The 15,000-nt window shown below is 53.4% G+C and overlaps 1 protein-coding gene across 10 annotated transcripts in view; it reads right to left on the minus strand.

Moving 5' to 3' along the window:
• The window catches only part of aplp2 (amyloid beta (A4) precursor-like protein 2), a 571,607-nt gene that overhangs the window by 516,701 nt on the left and 39,906 nt on the right, over positions 1 to 15,000 (minus strand). The window lies entirely within an intron of this gene.

Genomic DNA, 15,000 nt, shown 5'->3' on the forward strand with positions numbered 1-15,000 from the left:
CTGATGAAGGCTCTGTGGGCTGGAACCAAACTGAGTCAGTCTGCCCCGATGAAGGCTCTGTGGGCTGGAACCAAACTGAGTCAGTCTGCCCTGATGAAGGCTCTGTGGGCTGTAACCAAACCGAGTCAGTCTGCCCTGATGAAGGCTCTGTGGGCTGTAACCAAACTGAGTCAGTCTGCCCTGATGAAGGCTCTGTGGGCTGTAACTTACAGACACCCTACAGCCGCCCCCCACGGGAGGCCCTACACCCCCCCCCCCACGGGAGGCCCGACCCACCTGAAAAGTTTAATTTAATTTACATTAAGCTCGCCCGTTCTGTGAGATATTAAATGTTGTGATTTCATGCAAATGTAGAAAATGTCCATAACGTTGTTAACAGCCTTATGTCGTAGTCAGGGTAACAGCGGTTCAGTTGTCTTGTCGGCCAACCAGGGATGAGAAAACCCCCTTATCGTCTATGTAGCCTGATCACAAAGCCAAAGCACGAGAAAACCTTTGGTTCTGCTACAACAGCAGGAAGGAGACACAACGGCCCGGTCCATTGACAGGTCATATCAACACTAGTTCACCCCTCAGTGTGAGGGTGTCACACCACAGTTAACTGTCATTAATCAGTAAGCCCAGGCTCTTAGCATCACTAACTTGCCAGTGTGTGTGTGACATCTCTCTCAGTCTAGAGCTGTAGCTTGTTCGAACATGGTCATACAGTAGAGCAAAGTGCAGTACAGTACAGCACAGTAGAGCACAGTGCAGTACAGTAGAGCACAGTAGAGCACAGTGCAGTACAGTAGAGCACAGTAGAGCACAGTGCAGTACAGTAGAGCACAGTAGAGCACAGTGCAGTAGAGCACAGTAGAGCACAGTGCAGTACAGTAGAGCACAGTGCAGTACAGCACAGTAGAGCACAGTGCAGTACAGTAGAGCACAGTGCAGTACAGCACAGTACTGTAGAGCACAGTGCAGTACAGCAGAGCACAGTGCAGTGCAGTAGAGCACAGTGCAGTATATTAGAGCACAGTGCAGTACAGTACAGCACAGTAGAGCACAGTGCAGTACAGTAGAGCACAGTAGAGCAGAGCGCAGTACAGTAGAGCACAGCGCAGTACAGTAGAGCACAGTAGAGCACAGTGCAGTACAGTAGAGCACAGTAGAGCACAGTGCAGTACAGTAGAGCACAGTAGAGCACAGTACAGTAGAGCACAGTGCAGTACAGTAGAGCACAGTGCAGTACAGCACAGTACTGTAGAGCACAGTGCAGTACAGCAGAGCACAGTGCAGTGCAGTAGAGCACAGTGCAGTATATTAGAGCACAGTGCAGTACAGTACAGCACAGTAGAGCACAGTGCAGTACAGTAGAGCACAGTAGAGCAGAGCGCAGTACAGTAGAGCACAGCGCAGTACAGTACAGTAGAGCACAGTGCAGTACAGTAGAGCACAGTGCAGTACCGTAGAGCCCAGTGCAGTACCGTAGAGCCCAGTGCAGTTCAGTAGAGCGCAGTGCAGTAGAGCGCAGTGCAGTAAAGCGCAGTACAGTAGAGCGCAGTACAGTAGAGCGCAGTTCAATACAGTAGAGCGTAGTGCAGTACAGTAGAGCGCAGTGCAGTACAGTAGAGCACAGTGCAGTACCGTAGAGCCCAGTGCAGTACCGTAGAGCCCAGTGCAGTACAGTAGAGCGCAGTGCAGTAGAGCGCAGTGCAGTAAAGCGCAGTACAGTAGAGCGCAGTACAGTAGAGCGCAGTACAGTAGAGCACAGTACAGTAGAGCACAGTACAGTAGAGCACAGTACAGTCGAGCCCAGTGCAGTACAGCACAGTAGAGCCCAGTGCAGTACAGTAGAGTGCAGTACAGTAGAGCCCAGTACAGTAGAGTGCAGTACAGTAGAGCCCAGTGCAGTACAGTAGAGCCCAGTGCAGTACAGTAGAGCCCAGTGCAGTACAGTAGAGCGCAGTACAGTAGAGTGCAGTACAGTAGAGCCCAGCACAGTAGAGCCCAGTGCAGTGCAGTAGAGCGCAGTACAGTAGAGCGCAGTGCAGTAGAGCCCAGTGCAGTGCAGTAGAGCGCAGTACAGTAGAGTGCAGTACAGTAGAGCCCAGCACAGTAGAGCCCAGTGCAGTGCAGTAGAGCGCAGTACAGTAGAGCGCAGTGCAGTACCCAGTACAGTAGAGCCCAGTACAGTGCAGTAGAGCGCAGTACAGTAGAGCGCAGTGCAGTACCCAGTACAGTAGAGGTTCCCAAACCTTTTCACCTTCCAGCATTGGGGAACGTCCCCCTGCTTGTGAGCCATGGGCATAAGTCCTGTTCCCTCGTTGGTGGGGAACGTCCCCCTGCTTGTGAGCCATGGGCATAAGTCCTGTTCCCTCGTTGGTGGGGAACGTCCCCCTGCTTGTGAGCCATGGGCATAAGTCCTGTTCCCTCGTTGGTGGGGAACGTCCCCCTGCTTGTGAGCCATGGGCATAAGTCCTGTTCCCTCGTTGGTGGGGAACGTCCCCTGCTTGTGAGCCATGGGCATAAGTCCTGTTCCCTCGTTGGTGGGGAACGTCCCCCTGCTTGTGAGCCATGGGCATAAGTCCTGTTCCCTCGTTGGTGGGGAACGTCCCCCTGCTTGTGAGCCATGGGCATAAGTCCTGTTCCCTCGTTGGTGGGGAACGTCCCCCTGCTTGTGAGCCATGGGCATAAGTCCTGTTCCCTCGTTGGTGGGGAACGTCCCCCTGCTTGTGAGCCATGGGCATAAGTCCTGTTCCCTCGTTGGTGGGGAACGTCCCCTGCTTGTGAGCCATGGGCATAAGTCCTGTTCCCTCGTTGGTGGGGAACGAACGTCCCCCTGCTTGTGAGCCATGGGCATAAGTCCTGTTCCCTCGTTGGTGGGGAACGTCCCCCTGCTTGTGAGCCATGGGCATAAGTCCTGTTCCATGGGCATAAGTCCTGTTCCCTCGTTGGTGGGGAACGTCCCCCTGCTTGTGAGCCATGGGCATAAGTCCTGTTCCCTCGTTGGTGGGGAACGTCCCCTGCTTGTGAGCCATGGGCATAAGTCCTGTTCCCTCGTTGGTGGGGAACGTCCCCCTGCTTGTGAGCCATGGGCATAAGTCCTGTTCCCTCGTTGGTGGGGAACGTCCCCCTGCTTGTGAGCCATGGGCATAAGTCCTGTTCCCTCGTTGGTGGGGAACGTCCCCTGCTTGTGAGCCATGGGCATAAGTCCTGTTCCCTCGTTGGTGGGGAACGTCCCCCTTGCTTGAGCCATGGGCATAAGTCCTGTTCCCTCGTTGGTGGGGAACGTCCCCTGCTTGTGAGCCATGGGCATAAGTCCTGTTCCCTCGTTGGTGGGGAACGTCCCCCTGCTTGTGAGCCATGGGCATAAGTCCTGTTCCCTCGTTGGTGGGGAACGTCCCCCCTGCTTGTGAGCCATGGGCATAAGTCCTGTTCCCTCGTTGGTGGGGAACGTCCCCCTGCTTGTGAGCCATGGGCATAAGTCCTGTTCCCTCGTTGGTGGGGAACGTCCCCCTGCTTGTGAGCCATGGGGCATAAGTCCTGTTCCCTCGTTGGTGGGGAGCCATGGGCATAAGTCCTGTTCCCTCGTTGGTGGGGAACGTTGTGAGCCATGGGCATAAGTCCTGTTCCCTCGTTGGTGGGGAACGTCCCCCTGCTTGTGAGCCATGGGCATAAGTCCTGTTCCCTCGTTGGTGGGGAACGTCCCCCTGCTTGTGAGCCATGGGCATAAGTCCTGTTCCCTCGTTGGTGGGGAACGTCCCCCTGCTTGTGAGCCATGGGCATAAGTCCTGTTCCCTCGTTGGTGGGGAACGGGCATAAGTCCTGCTTGTGAGCCATGGGCATAAGTCCTGTTCCCTCGTTGGTGGGGAACGTCCCCCTGCTTGTGAGCCATGGGCATAAGTCCTGTTCCTCGTTGGTGGGGAACGTCCCCTGCTTGTGAGCCATGGGCATAAGTCCTGTTCCCTCGTTGGTGGGGAACGTCCCCTGCTTGTGAGCCATGGGCATAAGTCCTGTTCCCTCGTTGGTGGGGAACGTCCCCTGCTTGTGAGCCATGGGCATAAGTCCTGGCCCCCTGCTAAGTCCTGTTCCCTCGTTGGTGGGGAACCCCCTGCTTGTGAGCCATGGGCATAAGTCCTGTTCCCTCGTTGGTGGGGAACGTCCCCTGCTTGTGAGCCATGTTGGTGGGGAACGTCCCCCTGCTTGTGAGCCATGGGCATAAGTCCTGTTCCCTCGTTGGTGGGGAACGTCCCCTGCTTGTGAGCCATGGGCATAAGTCCTGTTCCCTCGTTGGTGGGGAACGTCCCCTGCTTGTGAGCCATGGGCATAAGTCCTGTTCCCTCGTTGGTGGGGAACGTCCCCTGCTTGTGAGCCATGGGCATAAGTCCTGTTCCCTCGTTGGTGGGGAACGTCCCCTGCTTGTGAGCCATGGGCATAAGTCCTGTTCCGTCCCCCTGCTTGTGAGCCATGGGCATAAGTCCTGTTCCCTCGTTGGTGGGGAACGTCCCCTGCTTGTGAGCCATGGGCATAAGTCCTGTTCCCTCGTTGGTGGGGAACGTCCCCCTGCTTGTGAGCCATGGGCATAAGTCCTGTTCCTCGTTGGTGGGGAACGTCCCCCTGCTTGTGAGCCATGGGCATAAGTCCTGTTCCCTCGTTGGTGGGGAACGTCCCCTGCTTGTGAGCCATGGGCATAAGTCCTGTTCCCTCGTTGGTGGGGAACGTCCCCTGCTTGTGAGCCATGGGCATAAGTCCTGTTCCCTCGTTGGTGGGGAACGTCCCCCTGCTTGTGAGCCATGGGCATAAGTCCTGTTCCTCGTTGGTGGGGAACGTCCCCTGCTTGTGAGCCATGGGCATAAGTCCTGTTCCCTCGTTGGTGGGGAACGTCCCCTGCTTGTGAGCCATGGGCATAAGTCCTGTTCCCTCGTTGGTGGGGAACGTCCCCCTGCTTGTGAGCCATGGGCATAAGTCCTGTTCCCTCGTTGGTGGGGAACGTCCCCCTGCTTGTGAGCCATGGGCATAAGTCCTGTTCCCTCGTTGGTGGGGAACGTCCCCCTGCTTGTGAGCCATGGGCATAAGTCCTGTTCCCTCGTTGGTGGGGAACGTCCCCTGCTTGTGAGCCATGGGCATAAGTCCTGTTCCCTCGTTGGTGGGGAACGTCCCCTGCTTGTGAGCCATGGGCATAAGTCCTGTTCCCTCGTTGTTCCCCCTGCTTGGAGCCATGGGTCCTGTTCCTCGTTGGTGGGGAACGTCCCCCTGCTTGTGAGCCATGGGCATAAGTCCTGTTCCCTCGTTGGTGGGGAACGTCCCCCTGCTTGTGAGCCATGGGCATAAGTCCTGTTCCCGTCGTTGGTGAGCCATGGGCATAAGTCCTGTTCCCTGCTTGGGGAACGTGAGCCATGGGCATAAGTCCTGTTCCCTCGTTGGTGGGGGAACGTCCCCTGCTTGTGAGCCATGGGCATAAGTCCTGTTCCCTCGTTGGTGGGGAACGTCCCCCTGCTTGTGAGCCATGGGCATAAGTCCTGTTCCCTCGTTGGTGGGGAACGTCCCCTGCTTGTGAGCCATGGGCATAAGTCCTGTTCCCTCGTTGGTGGGGAACGTCCCCTGCTTGTGAGCCATGGGCATAAGTCCTGTTCCCTCGTTGGTGGGGAACGTCCCCCTGCTTGTGAGCCATGGGCATAAGTCCTGTTCCCTCGTTGGTGGGGAGCCATGGGCGTCCCCCTGCTTGTGAGCCATGGGCATAAGTCCTGTTCCCTCGTTGGTGGGGAACGTCCCCCATGCTTGTCCCCTGTGAGCCATGGGCATAAGTCCTGTTCCCTCGTTGGTGGGGAACGTCCCCCTGCTTGTGAGCCATGGGCATAAGTCCTGTTCCCTCGTTGGTGGGGAACGTCCCCCTGCTTGTGAGCCATGGGCATAAGTCCTGTTCCCTCGTTGGTGGGGAACGTCCCCCTGCTTGTGAGCCATGGGCATAAGTCCTGTTCCCTCGTTGGTGGGGAACGTCCCCTGCTTGTGAGCCATGGGCATAAGTCCTGTTCCCTCGTTGAGCCATGGGGATAAGTCCCCTGCTTGTGAGCCATGGGCATAAGTCCTGTTCCCTCGTTGGTGGGGAACGTCCCCTGCTTGTGAGCCATGGGCATAAGTCCTGTTCCCTCGTTGGTGGGGAACGTCCCCCTGCTTGTGAGCCATGGGCATAAGTCCTGTTCCCTCGTTGGTGGGGAACGTCCCCCTGCTTGTGAGCCATGGGCATAAGTCCTGTTCCCCCCTGCTTGTGAGCCATGTTCCTGTTCCCTCGTTGTGGGGAACGTCCCCTGCTTGTGAGCCATGGGCATAAGTCCTGTTCCCTCGTTGGTGGGGAACGTCCCCTGCTTGTGAACGTCCCCCTGCTTGTGAGCCATGGGCATAAGTCCTGTTCCCTCGTTGGTGGGGAACGTCCCCTGCTTGTGAGCCATGGGCATAAGTCCTGTTCCCTCGTTGGTGGGGAACGTCCCCCTGCTTGTGAGCCATGGGCATAAGTCCTGTTCCCTCGTTGGTGGGGAACGTCCCCCTGCTTGTGAGCCATGGGCATAAGTCCTGTTCCCTCGTTGGTGGGGAACGTCCCCCTGCTTGTGAGCCATGGGCATAAGTCCTGTTCCCTCGTTGGTGGGGAACGTCCCCCTGCTTGTGAGCCATGGGCATAAGTCCTGTTCCCTCGTTGGTGGGGAACGTCCCCCTGCTTGTGAGCCATGGGCATAAGTCCTGTTCCCTCGTTGGTGGGGAACGTCCCCTGCTTGTGAGCCATGGGCATAAGTCCTGTTCCCTCGTTGGTGGGGAACGTCCCCTGCTTGTGAGCCATGGGCATAAGTCCTGTTCCCTCGTTGGTGGGGAACGTCCCCCTGCTTGTGAGCCATGGGCATAAGTCCTGTTCCCTCGTTGGTGGGGAACGTCCCCTGCTTGTGAGCCATGGGCATAAGTCCTGTTCCCTCGTTGGTGGGGGCAACGTCCCCTGCTTGTGAGCCATGGGCATAAGTCCTGTTCCCTCGTTGGTGGGGAACGTCCCCTGCTTGTGAGCCATGGGCATAAGTCCTGTTCCTCGTTGGTGGGGAACGTCCCCTGCTTGTGAGCCATGGGCATAAGTCCTGTTCCCTCGTTGGTGGGGAACGTCCCCCTGCTTGTGAGCCATGGGCATAAGTCCTGTTCCCTCGTTGGTGGGGAACGTCCCCCTGCTTGTGAGCCATGGGCATAAGTCCTGTTCCCTCGTTGGTGGGGAACGTCCCCCTGCTTGTGAGCCATGGGCATAAGTCCTGTTCCCTCGTTGGTGGGGAACGTCCCCCTGCTTGTGAGCCATGGGCATAAGTCCTGTTCCCTCGTTGGTGGGGAACGTCCCCCTGCTTGTGAGCCATGGGCATAAGTCCTGTTCCCTCGTTGGTGGGGAACGTCCCCCTGCTTGTGAGCCATGGGCATAAGTCCTGTTCCCCCGTCCCCTGCTTGTGAGCCATGGGCATAAGTCCTGTTCCCTCGTTGGTGGGGAACGTCCCCCTGCTTGTGAGCCATGGGCATAAGTCCTGTTCCCTCGTTGGTGGGGAACGTCCCCCTGCTTGTGAGCCATGGGCATAAGTCCTGTTCCCTCGTTGGTGGGGAACGTCCCCCCTGTTCCTGCTTGTGAGCCATGGGCATAAGTCCTGTTCCCTCGTTGGTTCCCTCGGGGGGGAACGTCCCCCTGCTTGTGAGCCATGGGCATAAGTCCTGTTCCCTCGTTGGTGGGGAACGTCCCCCTGCTTGTGAGCCATGGGCATAAGTCCTGTTCCCTCGTTGGTGGGGAACGTCCCCCTGCTTGTGAGCCATGGGCATAAGTCCTGTTCCCTCGTTGGTGGGGAACGTCCCCCTGCTTGTGAGCCATGGGCATAAGTCCTGTTCCCTCGTTGGTGGGGAACGTCCCCCTGCTTGTGAGCCATGGGCATAAGTCCTGTTCCCTCGTTGGTGGGGATTTTCCAGGTTTAAAAGCTTATTTCCTGCCATTCTATACATTCTATACATTCTATACATTCTATACATTTATACATTTTGTCACGTCTGAGTGATTCAAAACATTACTACAATATCTACTATAATATCTAACATGCTACATACAACAACTACAATATCTACTATAATATCTAACATACTACATACAACAACTACAATATCTACTATAATATCTAACATACTACATACAACAACTACAATATCTACTATAATATCTAACATACTACATACAACAACTACAATATCTACTATAATATCTAACATGCTACATACAACAACTACAATATCTACTATAATATCTAACATACTACATACAACAACTACAATATCTACTATAATATCTAACATACTACATACAACAACTACAATATCTACTATAATATCTAACATGCTACATACAACAACTACAATATCTACGGGTGAAAACACCACCTCAGACCCTGACCATAGCCTAGCTAGAAACCGTTAGTTGTATTCCCTGTATATAGCCATGTTATTACCTGGTACTTCCTGTATACAGCCATGTTATTACCTGGTACTTCCTGTATATAGCCATGTTATTACCTGGTACTTCCTGTATATAGCCATGTTATTACCTGGTACTTCCTGTATATATCCATGTTACTACCTGGTACTTCCTGTATATATCCATGTTACTACCTGGTACTTCCTGTATATATCCATGTTATTACCTGGTACTTCCTGTATATATCCATGTTACTACCTGGTACTTCCTGTATATATCCATGTTACTACCTGGTACTTCCTGTATATATCCATGTTATTACCTGGTACTTCCTGTATATATCCATGTTACTACCTGGTACTTCCTGTATATATCCATGTTACTACCTGGTACTTCCTGTATATATCCATGTTACTACCTGGTATTTCCTGTATACAGCCATGTTATTACCTGGTCCTTTTTTTCCCCTTCACCTTTATTTAACCAGGTAGGCTAGTTGAGAACAAGTTCTCATTTACAACTGCAACCTGGCCAAGATAAAGTATAGCAGTGTGAACAGACAACACAGAGTTACACATGGAATAAACAATTAACAAGTCAATAACACAGTAGAAAAAAAGAGAGTCTATATACATTGTGTGCAAAAGGCATGAGGAGGTAGGCGAATAATTACAATTTTGCAGATTAACACTGGAGTGATAAATGATCAGATGGTCATGTACAGGTAGAGATATTGGTGTGCAAAAAAGCAGAAAATTAAATAAATATAAACAGTATGGGGATGAGGTAGGTAAAAATGGGTGGGCTATTTACCGATAGACTATGTACAGCGGCAGCGATTGGTTAGCTGCTCAGATAGCAGATGTTTGAAGTTGGTGAGGTAGAGAAAAGTCTCCAACTTCAGCGATTTTTGCAATTCGTTCCAGTCACAGGCAGCAGAGAACTAGAACGAAAGGCGGCCAAATGAGGTGTTGGCTTTAGGGATGATCAGTGAGATACACCTGCTGGAGCGCGTGCTACGGATGGGTGTTGCCATCGTGACCAGTGAACTGAGATAAGGCGGAGGTTTACCTAGCATGGACTTGTAGATGACCTGGAGCCAGTGGGTCTGGCGACGAATATGTAGCGAGGGTCAGCTGACTAGAGCATACAGGTCGCAGTGGTGGGTGGTATAAGGTGCTTTAGTGACAAAACGGATGGCACTGTGATAAGCTGCATCCAGTTTGCTGAGTAGTCGAAGTCGAGGATCGGTAGGATAGTCAGTTTTACTAGGATAAGTCTGGCGGCGTGAGTGAAGGAGGCTTTGTTGCGGAATAGAAAGCCGACTCTTGATTTGATTTTCGATTGGAGATGTTTGATATGAGTCTGGAAGGAGAGTTTACAGTCTAGCCAGACACCTAGGTACTTATAGATGTCCACATATTCAAGGTCGGAACCATCCAGGGTGGTGATGCGGGTGCAGGCAGCGAACGGTTGAAATGCATTTGGTTTTACTAGCGTTTAAGAGCAGTTGGAGGCCACGGAAGGAGTGTTGTATGGCATTGAAGCTCATATGGAGATTAGTTAACACAGTGTCCATAGAAGGGCCAGATGTTTACAGAATGGTGTCGTCTGCGTAGAGGTGGATCAGGGTAGAGGTGGATCAGGGAATCGCCCGCAGCAAGAGCAACATCATTGATATATACAGAGAAAAGAGTCGGCCCGAGAGTTGAACCCTGTGGCACCCCCAGAGACTGCCAGAGGACCGGACAACATGCCCTCCGATTTGACACACTGAACTCTGTCTGCAAAGTAATTGGTGAACCAGGCAAGGCAGTCATCCGAAAAACCGAGGCTACTGAGTCTGCCGATAAGAATATGTTGATTGACAGAGTCTAAATGTACCTAACCATAAACACAAATGCCTTTCTTAAAATCAATACACAGAAGTATGTTTTTTTAAACCTGCATATTTAGCTAAAATAAATTCTTGTTGCAAACTGTTTGAAGACCATTTCTTCCTAACAAAGAAAAAACTAATTTGCCAGAATTTTACATAATTATGACATAACATTGAAGCTTGTACAATGTAACAGCAATATTTAGACTTATGGATGCCACCGTTAGATAAAATACGGACCGGTTCCATATTTCACTGAAAGAATAAACGTCTTGTTTTCGAGATGATAGTTTCCGGATTCGACCATATTAATGACCAAAGGCTTGTATTTCTGTGTGTTATCATGTTATAATTAAGTCTATGATTTGATAGAGCAGTCTGACTGAGCGGTGGTAGGCACCAGCAGGCAATAAACATTCATTCAAACAGCACTCCTGCGTTTGCCAGCAGCTCTTAGCAATGTTTGAAGCACAGCGCTGTTTATGACTTCTAGCCTATCAACTCCAGAGATCAGGCTGGCAACACTAAAGTGCCTATTAGAACACCCAATAGTCAAAGGTTAATGAAATACAAATGGTATAGAGAGAAATAGTCCTGTAATTCCTATAATAACTACAACCTAAAACTTCTTACCTGGGAATATTGAAGACTCATGTTAAAAGGAACCACCAGCTTTCATATGTTCTGAGCAAGGAACTTAAACGTTAGCTTTCTTACATGGCACATATTGCAGTTTTACTTTCTTCTCCAACACTTTGTTTTTTGCATTTTTTAAACCAAATCGAACATCTTTCATTATTTATTTCAGACTAAATAGATTTTATTTATGTATTAAGTTCAAATAAATAAGTGTTCATTCAGTATTGTTGTAATTGTCATTATTACAAACATATAAAAATCATCTGATTTTTTAATTTTTAAATTTATTTTACCTTTATTTTACTAGGCAAGTCAGTTTAGAACAAATTCTTATTTTCAATGACGGCCTAGGAACAGTGGGTTAACTGCCTGTTCAGGGGCAGAACGACAGATTTTGTACCTTGTCAGCTCGGGATTTGAACTTGCAACCTTTCGGTTACTAGTCCAACGCTCTAACCACTAGGCTATCCCCGGTATCAGCTTTTTTTTGGTCCTCCAATAATCAGAGGAGAGGAGAGAACAGGAGAGGGAGGGGAGAGAGAGAACAGGAGAGGGAGGGGAGAGAGAGAACAGGAGAGGGAGGGGAGAGAGAGAACAGGAGAGGGAGGGGAGAGAGAGAACAGGAGAGGAGAGAGGAGAGAGAGAACAGGAGAGGAGAGAGGAGAGAGAGAACAGGAGAGGGAGAGGAGAGAGAGAACAGGAGAGGGAGGGGAGAGGAGAGAGAGAACAGGAAAGGAGAGGGGAGAGAGAGAACAGGAGAGGGAGGGGAGAGAGAGAACAGGAAAGGGAGGGGAGAGAGAGAACAGGAGAGGGAGGGGAGAGAGAGAACAGGAGAGGGAGGGGAGAGAGAAACAGGAGAGGGAGGGGAGAGAGAGAACAGGAGAGGGAGGGGAGAGAGAGAACAGGAGAGGAGAGAGGAGAGAGAGAACAGGAGAGGAGAGAGGAGAGAGAGAACAGGAGAGGGAGAGGAGAGAGAACAGGAGAGGGAGGGGAGAGGAGAGAGAGAACAGGAAAGGAGAGGGGAGAGAGAGAACAGGAGAGGGAGGGGAGAGAGAGAACAGGAGAGGGAGGGGAGAGAGAGAACAGGAGAGGGAGGGGAGAGAGAGAACAGGAGAGGGAGGGGAGAGAGAGAACAGGAGAGGGAGGGGAGAGAGAGAACAGGAGAGGGAGGGGAGAGAGAGAACAGGAGAGGGAGGGGAGAGAGAGAACAGGAGAGGGAGAGGAGAGGAGAGAGAGAACAGGAGAGGGAGAGGAGAGAGAGAACAGGAGAGGGAGGAGAGGGGAGAGAGAGAACAGGAGAGGGAGGGGAGAGAGAACAGGAGAGGGAGGGGAGAGAGAACAGGAGAGGGAGGGGAGAGGAGAGGGAGGGGAGAGAGAGAACAGGAGAGATGAGAGAGAGAACAGGAGAGGGAGGGGAGAGAGAGAACAGGAGAGGGAGGAGAGAGAGAACAGGAGAGGGAGGAGAGAGAGAACAGGAGAGGGAGGGGAGGGGAGAGAGAGAACAGGAGAGGGAGGGGAGGGAGAGAGAGAGGGGAGGGGAGAGAGAGAACAGGAGAGGAGGGGAGGGGAGAGAGAGAACAGGAGAGGGAGGGGAGGGGAGAGAGAGAACAGGAGAGGGAGGGGAGGGGAGAGAGAGAACAGGAGAGGGAGGGGAGCGAGAGAACAGGAGAGGGAGGGGAGCAAGAGAACAGGAGAGGGAGGGGAGCAAGAGAACAGGAGAGGGAGGGGAGCGAGAACAGGAGAGGGAGGGGAGCAAGAGAACAGGAGAGGGAGGAGAGCAAGAGAACAGGAGAGGGAGGGGAGCGAGAACAGGAGAGGGAGGGGAGCGAGAACAGGAGAGGGAGGGGAGAGAGAGGAGAGGGAGGGGAGAGGAGAGAACAGGAGAGGGAGGGGAGAGGAGAGAGAGAACAGGAGAGGGAGGGGAGAGGAGAGAGAGAACAGGAGAGGGAGGGGGAGAGAGAGAACAGGAGAGGGAGGGGGAGAGAGAACAGGAGAGGGAGGAGAGAGAGAACAGGAGAGGGAGGAGAGAGAGAACAGGAGAGGGAGGAGAGAGAGAACAGGAGAGGGAGGGGAGGGGAGAGAGAGAACAGGAGAGGGAGGGGAGGGGAGAGAGAGAACAGGAGAGGGAGGGGAGGAGAGAGAGAGAACAGGAGAGGGAGGGGAGAGAGAACAGGAGAGGGAGGAGAGAGAGAACAGGAGAGGGAGGGGAGAGGAGAGAGAGAACAGGAGAGGGAGGGGAGAGGAGAGAGAGAACAGGAGAGGGAGGGGAGAGGAGAGAGAGAACAGGAGAGGGAGGGGGAGAGAGAGAACAGGAGAGGGAGGGGAGAGAGAGAACAGGAGAGGGAGGGGAGAGAGAGAACAGGAGAGGGAGGGGAGAGAGAGAACAGGAGAGGGAGGGGAGAGAGAGAACAGGAGAGGGAGGGGAGAGAGAGAACAGGAGAGGGAGGGGAGAGAGAGAACAGGAGAGGGAGGGGAGAGAGAGAACAGGAGAGGGAGGGGAGAGAGAGAACAGGAGAGGGAGGGGAGAGAGAGAACAGGAGAGGGAGGGGAGAGAGAGAACAGGGGAGGGAGGGGAGGGAGAGAGAGAACAGGAGAGGGGAGAGAGAGAACAGGAGAGGGAGGGGAGAGAGAACAGGAGAGGGAGGGGAGAGAGAACAGGAGAGGGAGGGGAGAGAGAACAGGAGAGGGAGGGGAGAGAGAACAGGAGAGGGAGGGGAGAGAGAGAACAGGAGAGGAAGGGGAGAGGAGAGAGAGAACAGGAGAGGGAGGGGGTAGGAGAGAGAGAACAGGAGAGGGAGGGGAGAGAGAACAGGAGAGGGAGGGGAGAGAGAGAACAGGAGGGAGGGGAGAGAGAGAACAGGAGAGGAAGGGGAGAGGAGAGAGAGAACAGGAGAGAGAGAACAGGAGAGGGAGGGGTAGGAGAGAGAGAACAGGAGAGGGAGGGGAGAGGAGAGAGAGAACAGGAGAGGGAGGGGAGAGGAGAGAGAACAGGAGAGGGAGGGGAGAGAGAGAACAGGAGAGGGAGGGGAGAGGAGAGAGAGAACAGGAGAGGGAGGGGAGAGAGAGAACAGGAGAGGGAGGGGAGAGAGAGAACAGGAGAGGGAGGAGAGAGAGAACAGGAGAGGGAGGAGAGAGGAGAGAGAGAACAGGAGAGAGGAGAGAGAGAACAGGAGAGGGAGGAGAGAGGAGAGAGAGAACAGGAGGAGAGAGAGAACAGGAGAGGGAGGAGAGAGAGAACAGGAGAGGGAGGAGAGAGGAGAGAGAGAACAGGAGAGAGGAGAGAGAGAACAGGAGAGGGAGAGGAGAGAGAGGAGAGGGAGGAGAGAGGAGAGAGAGAACAGGAGAGAGGAGAGAGAGAACAGGAGAGGGAGGAGAGAGAACAGGAGAGGGAGGAGAGAGAGAACGGGAGAGGGAAGGGAGAGAGAGAGAACAGGAGAGGGAGGGGAGGGGAGAGAGAGAACAGGAGAGGGAGCGGAGGGGAGAGAGAGAACAGGAGAGGGAGGGGGAGAGAGAACAGGAGAGGGAGGGGGGAGAGAGAACAGGAGAGGGAGGGGAGAGAGAGAACAGGAGAGGGAGGGGAGAGAGAGAACAGGAGAGGGAGGGGAGAGAGAGAACAGGAGAGGGAGGGGAGAGAGAGAACAGGAGAGGGAGGGGAGAGAGAGAACAGGAGAGGGAGGGGAGAGAGAACAGGAGAGGGAGGGGAGAGAGAACAGGAGAGGGAGGGGAGAGAGAGAACAGGAGAGGGAGGGGAGAGAGAGAACAGGAGAGGGAGGGGAGAGAGAGAACAGGAGAGGAAGGGGAGAGGAGAGAGAGAACAGGAGAGAGAGAACAGGAGAGGGAGGGGGTAGGAGAGAGAGAACAGGAGAGGGAGGGGAGAGGAGAGAGAGAACAGGAGAGGGAGGCGAGAGGAGAGAGAGAACAGGAGAGGGAGGGGAGAGAGAGAACAGGAGAGGGAGGGGAGAGAGAGTGATCAGTATGGTAGGACATCCTGTGTGATTGGCCCTGAGGACGACACAAAAAATCTTAGAGAGCCTTC

The sequence above is a fragment of the Oncorhynchus gorbuscha genome, linkage group LG19 (assembly GCF_021184085.1).
Source record: "Oncorhynchus gorbuscha isolate QuinsamMale2020 ecotype Even-year linkage group LG19, OgorEven_v1.0, whole genome shotgun sequence".
Classification (NCBI taxonomy): domain Eukaryota; kingdom Metazoa; phylum Chordata; class Actinopteri; order Salmoniformes; family Salmonidae; genus Oncorhynchus; species Oncorhynchus gorbuscha.